This window comes from Ochlerotatus camptorhynchus, unplaced genomic scaffold (genome assembly GCF_037179485.1).
Source record: "Ochlerotatus camptorhynchus isolate MF236.1 unplaced genomic scaffold, CSIRO-AGI_Acam_v1.1 ptg000077l, whole genome shotgun sequence".
Classification (NCBI taxonomy): Eukaryota; Metazoa; Arthropoda; class Insecta; order Diptera; family Culicidae; genus Ochlerotatus; species Ochlerotatus camptorhynchus.
Genome location: NW_027040567.1, coordinates 3,723,714 through 3,732,010, shown reverse-complemented (window position 1 = coordinate 3,732,010; position 8,297 = coordinate 3,723,714).

The following is an 8,297-nucleotide window of genomic DNA, read 5'->3' as shown; positions in this document are numbered from 1 at the left end:
TTTCTGCGGCGAAGAAGGTGGACAAGGTGGCTGTACAAAATCTGATGGCAGGGGTCAAGCGAAAGTCCCGGCAATTCGGATTTGGAAAAGCGGAAGCCTAACTGAATATTTTTCCTGAATTTTATACTACTTGAAAAAGAAATTTAATTTGATTTTTTAAATAAACGATTTCACCGATTTACACGCGTTTTCCCTTGACCAAATTTTGACCGTATCACCCTTTATTTTTCAGATTGTAGCATTGCCCGAGTAGCATGACGATATTGCAGATAAGATTCATATTCCACTTGCCGGTTGGGTTCTTGGTTTTGATAAACGTCTTCCAGAATGACGCACGGTTCTCCTTCTCGCGGAGGGGCTAATCTTCGAGTGCCACTTCCTTGAAGCGGATGACCGGCAACTACTTTTTCCGTCCTTGACTTGGAAATGTAAACACACAATCTCAAAAGTTATAAGTGCAGGGTTGCCAAACTCATGGGTTACTGAGACTGACAGCTTGATTGCCACACTTTGGCACATTCAGCACAACGCTTGACCTAGCTTTCGGCACAGATGAAGTACTCGGCACAGATTGGGATGTGCAGAGTTGAATACCCCCTACCCGGAAATTGATGGAGAAAATGATTCTTTTTCATCTGGACCAGTGGGTCGCTTCCTCTCACATACGCAATTTGGATTTCGAAGGGGCAAAGGGACGAACGACTGCCTTGAGTTGCTTTTAACTGAAATCCATTTAGCCTACGCTGAAAAACAGCAGATGGGTTCAGTTTTCATGGACATTAAAGGGGCTTTTGATTCTGTTTGCATCTACATCCTTTCGGACAAACTCCATACCATTGGGCTTTTACCAATTATCAATAATTTAGTAGCCAGTGGTGGCGGGGGGGGGGGGGACACCCCTCACCATCCCTCTCCAAAGAGGGAGATGATAAAACCGATTTGTATCTTCCTTAAAAGTTGTCCTAGCTCGCTATCTACTCTCTATATGCAATTTTCACACTGCCGTAATCTAAACGGAACTATCAATTCTTTACTTTCATCTCCTCCTCATCTATCGTATAAAAATTAACACTTCAGTCAGTTATTCGAAATAAGCATCTTCAACTATGTAAATCGTTGACTTCACGCAGAAGTAATACTAAACATATAGTCATAGTAAATAATTTATTGTCCGAGAAACAAATAAACTTCTCTCATGGCAGTCCGGCAATTTCAAGATTTAGCTACATGGGCCTCCCTCAAGGCTCATGTTTAAGTCCCCCCTAAGGCAGCTTTCTCTCCGTTGTTGGGCCAAAAGCACCGGACCTGCAAGGACCATTGCAAGATACCTTGGACAATTTGTCTACATGGGAAATGAATCTGGGTATCGAATTCTCGCCGGAGAAAACTGAGACGGTTGTTTTTTTTTTTCTAGGATGCTTTATCCAGCCCAGATTCAGCTTCAACTCATGGGTAAATCAATCGCTCACAGCATGTCTTTCAAGTATTTAGGTGTCTGGTTTGATTCCAAATGCACTTGGGAAAAACGCGTTTCGAATCTGAGTCAGAGGTGTCAACGAAGAATCCATTTTTTCTCTCACCGGCACTTCGTGGGGAGCCCATCCGGAAGATCTGATAACACTTCACAAAACCACCATTCTTTCGGTTTTGGAGTATGGTAGCTTTTGCTTTCAATCGGCGTCGAACACGCACATCTTGAAGCTGCAACGGATTTGGTATCGTTGTATTCGAATCGCTCTAGGTCGTATGCAATCGACGCATGCAATTAGCCTGGAGAAGTACTTGCGGGCTTCCTTCCTTACCAGATCGGTTCGTGGAATTGTCGTTTCGATTCCTAATCCGCTGTGAAGTCATGAACCCGTTGGTGATCGAGAATTTTGAGAAGCTACTTGAGCGAAATCCGCAAACACGATTCATGAGCTTGTATTACGAGTACATGACTCTGAAAATCAGCCCCTCCTCGTTCAATATCAAGCATCACAATAAATGTGTTCACTGGTTTTGGTGTATTCAATGATCTTCATAGCGCCTCATATCAGCTTCAAAAACCATGTTCGGTATACGTTGCGGAACTAGCAGCTATATTGTATGCGTTAGAGCAGATTTCCTCACTTCCCCCTGATCACTATTTCATTTTTTCGGATAGTCTAAGTTCTCGGGAGGCTATGCGTTCAATGAGGCCGATGAAGCACTCGACGTATTTCCTGAACGAAATACGATCGTCACTGAGTGCTTTATCAAACAGCTCACATATCATCACCTTAGCATGGGTCCCTTCTCATTGCTCTATCCCGGGCAATGAGAAAGCGGACTTGCTGGCTAAGGTGGGCGCTATGGAAGGCGACATTTACGAGCGACAAATCGCCTACAATGAATTTTTCACAATTGCTCGTCAGCAAGTCCTCATCAACTGGCAACAAAAGTGGAATGATGATGATCTAGGAAGATGGTTACATTCGATCCTCCCACAGGTGTCGATCAAACCCTGGTTCAAGGGATTGGACGTGGATCGCGATTTTATCCGGGTAATGTCCAGGCTCTACTCGTTTAACGCACACCTCCACCGCATAGAGCTTGTAGACAGCAGTTTGTGTGCCTGTGGAAACGGCTATCACGACATCGAGCATGTTGTCTGGTCCTACACCTCACATCATGTGGCGAGATCCGAACTACTTGAATCCCTCAGGGCCCGAGGAAATCAATCTAATACACGAATTAGAGACGTACTGGCTTGCCGTGATCTCGATTTTATGAGATTAATGGACGAATTTAAAAAAAAAAGTACTGATTTGTGAATTTAGCAGTGTTTTGTGTTTTAATATTCTCATCACCATCGCAACCCAAGTCCCCTCTTGTATCATTACAGCTGTGCTTTCAATGCTTCGAGATCCACAGCACATGCCCGCCAATACAGTGCTTCATCCACAATTATCCGTCGAAAGACGCAGAAAGAGAAAGATTTTCCAATATCCCTTTCCCTTTGTCCCCTTGCAATCCTCTAAATAAATACAATTATTAATCTCGAGTAAACCGCGAGTATTCGGCCCCCTCTCTACTAACTTTAGTTGTAAGAAATTATTGTCAAAAATGACATGTAAAGTAATTTGGCTCCGCAAAGCTACCATATTTGAGCCTTGATAAATAAATGGATTTAAAAAAAAAACTATACCAGAACTAAAAAAAAATATTATGACAGTTTTTATAAAAAAAAACTTTTTGTTTTTCAACACTGTACGCCTTAGCATATAAGCGGATATGTAGAGTTGGTACCTATATTCAGAAGCGTTGTGGAACATTTCATCAGAAGCAACTTTCTAGTCAGGTTTGCACACAGAAGAGAACATAAGATTTCGCTTCCAACTCTTTGTGCTCCCACAATTCTCTTCAAACTCTCAGTAAATCATAAAAATTTAAATTCTCCGGATGTCTTGCTGACTAACCTCCTGACAGATTTAGTCAGCTTCATCTGGAAATTTCATCCATCTTTCTCCGGGAGTTTTCGTTTCGACTTTTTTGGAAGTTCTTTCCAATATCTCCTAAAAGTCTCCGGAAACTACCACTGGGAATTTCTCTTAATTTATAGACAGTTTTACACAATGTAAATTTCGCTGGAATGGTATCCTTGTGAAGGCTTGTGTCATTTTTTTCTCCTTGGCATTTTACGATTCTGTAGCGAGCGTTTTTCCGACTCTCAACTTAGTGTTCTAGCTACAATTTCACATTTAATAATAGGACGTTGACTCTACTCACTGAACTTATTTTCCTGGTGCTAGTAGCTCAATGGAGGTAAAACAGCGAGTTTGTGCTATCCATCACTACGCAGCAGCACTCTCGGATCTTCTTACTTTCCGAGCTCACGGAAGAATGGTAGTAAATATCAAAGGCAATCTATGGTAATGAGTTGTTTTCTTGTTGAAAATTAAATGTATACTGAAAAGTTAAGAACAGAAAATGAGTAGTAGTAAAATAAATATTCATATCAAAGCAAAAATGTCTAGTCGGAATGCTTTGTTTGTATCGAAAATCCAATTTCCCTAGTACTGAAAAAGTGCCATCCGTTGCAATATAACACTTTGGATTATGTCCTATTGAGAGCCAACCAAATGCATTAAAATTGTACATTGTGTGGCAAACGCAATAATACTCTATGCCAAGGGAAGTCGACAAAAATGCCAATCGGAAAGATTTCCTCGACCGGACCTAGCGGTTGAACGTCTCTTAAATAAAGAAAACCAAACCAAACCACGCCCTATCTATCGACTAGGCTATCTGAGGCTTAAATAATGGCGCATCGTTTCTACGACAAAAAGTATAACATTGACACGCACACGTTGCTTTCAATCGGCTGTTGAACGTGAGAGTCGACCTATTCCGGAATGGAAGGTTTATTTTTTTGATTTAAAGCTATCACCTTCGCTGTCCTTAAAGTAAACATTCAAGTAGGATGGCTTAACTATACGAATGTCGTCTATTGTTTACGTTCTTGTCCCGCAAACCATAAGTGTTTATGACTTGCACAAAGGCCACTAATGCCTATTGGAAGTTAAATCATTTTTAGAAAGCAATTTAGAACGCTACTATCGTAATGTAATTTTATGTTTTGTTAAATTCGGGATCAGTTCTAACCAAAGAATTACAATGGACAGTTCTGAAAACGGTAATGCGATTATCATATTTGTTACACATTACCGTCATCAATGCTATTTTCGAGTTTCAGGAATTGGTTTCACTTTTTTTCTAAATCGGATCCAATTCCTTATCAACCTTTTGACAATGACAGTTTTGTTAGCCCAGTCATAAGAAATGCCATTCAATTTTTACATTATGCTCATTTTTAAATCCACAAAGGCTAGCAAAACGTTTATGTTTTTGTATTGCGGTGCTGCTCCATCTGACATAAAAATACACTTTTGGACTGTTATTTACGACTCTAAAAATTCTAATAACTGCTGCTGTGTCATGATTTGAAATGTCCGAAATAACTATAAAACTTAAGTGGTTTAGGGTACCATTATCATGAAAATAAACTACAAATGGATGAATTGTACATTGAGAATTAATCCAATGATAGCTTTGAGCCTCATCTTGCAGGACAAAGGTTTAGTTTGGCGCACCTGCCAGACCCGATCTGAACAGTTTCATGATGCCCTGTCCCTTGTTACTAAGTATGGACCGTGAAGTTATAAAGATTGAAAATTGGTACGCTTGTTCGTTGAAGAACAAGCATATCGAACTGCTTGACTTCCTTTACGCCAAGGAAATCGACATTGCCATCATTACCGAAACTTATGTGAAGCCGGAAGTCAACATCTACCTATCGGTCTTTCGGCTCTTGAGACTCGACAGAACCAGTGCAAGAGAATGGAGAGTAGCCGTTGTTGTGAAGCGTAACATCAACTGCCACCTGCTGCCGAACTTCCAACTCAAAATTATCGAAGCCATCGAGGTTGAAGTCGGAACATCGTTTGGCCACATCACCATCATTGCGGCTTACTGCCCCAGACAAGTCAACAACAGGGATGGATCGGCAACGGAACTTCGACGAGATATCATCAAGCTGACTCGGCGGCGGCAAAAATGCATCATCGCTGGTGACCTGCATGGCAAACATCAAGTCTGGGGTAACATTCGGCGCAATCAAATCGGCACCATCCTGAACAACGATCAGCAGGAAGTGCAGTACAACATATTGAGTCCGGACACTCCCACCCGGTTGAGTAGGTCCGGTGCTCACGCCACCATCGATATCTGCATCAGCAACATGGGCAACATCTCGCAACCTGTCATGCATCAGGAACTCAGCTCAGACCACTATCAGGTTGTGTTGTTCCAAGCATCGCGACGAAACTACCATCGGGCAGATTGCTCGCAGTTCCAACACTGCGTTGATACCAGTATCGACTATGACGTCCACCCGGAAACGATCGATGTCTGCGCTCCATCGATGAACCGATTTCCAGACAGGTGAGTAATACTCTGAACCTTGACAGGCCCACTAAAGACCTCATTAGACTCCGCAACACGATTCGTAGGCAGTACAAGCGTTGCAACCGTTTGAACAAAATCATCCAAGTGGATGTCAGAAATACTGATTTTGCAAACAAGACTCGCTCTCTCCCAGATTGTGCTAAGCCATTCTGGAAAATGGCAAAGATTAGAAAAAAAGCCGAAGCCCATCCCTCCCCTTTCCTCTCCTAATCAGAATTCGGATCCATCCTTACTCATAACCCCAGTTGAAAAGGCCAATGAACAACACTTTGTGAATCCACATAACCTTGGCCAAGCCATGGTGAGTCCCGATGAGCCTGCAGTTTCTGAGGCACTGTCTAGAGTCACTGTAGTGTGTTGCTTGTTTTGTAAATACTGTTGAGAGGAGATATTCTTAGATCTACCATTCCCGTAAATACCAATATGTGCTTCCAAGATTTGAGGAAACAAAATCATAGAATTCTCCTTCCTGTGAAATCAAAATCAAACCCCTCCCACTTCACTGCATCGAATGTGCCCCATCGTTCCTTCAAACCATACGCTGCACTAACGCCTCCACAGTGGCCGAGACCTCAAAGCCAAAATAATTGGTGAAATCCAATTATTTTCCTTAAGAGAAAACCAAACCACCCACAAAGTTTTTCCACCACTTTCGCTATAGTTGGGGCTGCTCTGTGCTGGCAGCTGCCTTCCAGTTAACTTTGTTGCTCGCACGTTGAACCACGAGCACCGACCACTAGTCTTCTTCGGCTGGGCGCCTCTCCCGTATGATGATGATGATGAGGCTGGAGGGGTAGGAGGTGAACCCCAACGGGGAGAAAATCTGTCAAAACAAGTTCTTTTGTTGGTTGCTTTACGCTTCATCGCACAGTAGACGCGAATGGTCGTCTGGATGCTCGATTCCCTCAGTGTGTATTCATGTGCAGATGTGTTCCAAGCCGTCTGAATCCGTGTGTTTGTGTGTTTGTGCGCTGATGGTACGTATGGGAATGGCATTTGTCTGAAAATGCGAGCGAGAAAAACTTTGACCAAGACCTCTTCTCCGATGCCGGGATGCTCCCATTCCGCTGGTGGTGGTGGTGATGGATCAGATGGTGCAGGAGGGATGCTGGGAAGTGTTTCATAATCTGCTGCCAGTTTCGCCACCCATTAACCTCGACTTCCTCTTTCATGTGTCAATGCCAGTGGGACAGAGGAAAAATGCGGTATCAAGATCAAGGTTCCAGTCTCAGAAATATCCTTTCATTTCACACAGCTCCTTGCTTCCATATCACATGTGATGGGTTCTGTGGGAAATGGGAAAAGCCTTGTAGAGTGGATCCGCATACTTTCACACACAACACAAATCGATGAAGAAGAAACAAGCGAGATTATTTTGACAGGGCCCTACCGAGCCGATTATTAGAGATGTTGGACACAGTCACGTAATGGAATTTGATTGAAATTGAACCTCGAAATTGGATAGCCGCACACGTGTGTATGTAACCTCAAGAGGGCGTGAAATGACCAACAGCGTTGATGTGTCTCCGTTTGCGGTTCGGCGGATTTCTTGGGAAATCTTTTATTGGAACAAGGCTTCAATCTCGACTGCGGTGACGAACTTGTCAACAGATTTTCGGAGATAATTACCACTTTGATAGTGTCACTAACTACCGACCGACGACCGAGCGATAAGCCACGACAAGTGGGCCGTAAAATGGGTGTTCTACTTTAATTACCCTAGGGTCCCTGTTCTAGGCATGGACAGCGGAGATAATCTGCTATCGTCTTAAACATGTTTAACGACCTCTAGGCATCACGCGCATGTGCTTCCATTTTCTGTGATTCTGAGGTTAATGCACTTCTGTACCCGAATGCAGAGACGAATGTCGTGCTGCTCGGGTTGGACAGATGTTTTCACTTGTCACGCTCGATGAAGAGATGTGGGTTCTCGGGATGAGGAGGCGGAGATGGCAACGGCAACGTGCGGAGTTGAGGAGAACGAGAATTGAAAGGGAATTCTCAACTCGGTTGGTAATCTGATTCCCTTGTTAACGCATTCGGAAGTGCTCATCCGAGAAGAGTTATGTGATTTGGTGAGAATTTTCCTGTTCGATTTGAGATCGCTTTGAAGTGCGCTTTGTAGCGTGAAATGCGGTATCCCGTGATTTTTTTCATTCGATATCATTCACTCGGTTCGGGGGTTTTGATGATGATTTTGATTAATTAGTTTTATGTGCAGAAAAACCATGTTAGCACTAATTGCACTGGTACTAGCTCTTGAGATTCTTCTTCTTCTTCGCATTTCAAGCTCATTGCATATCGCATAT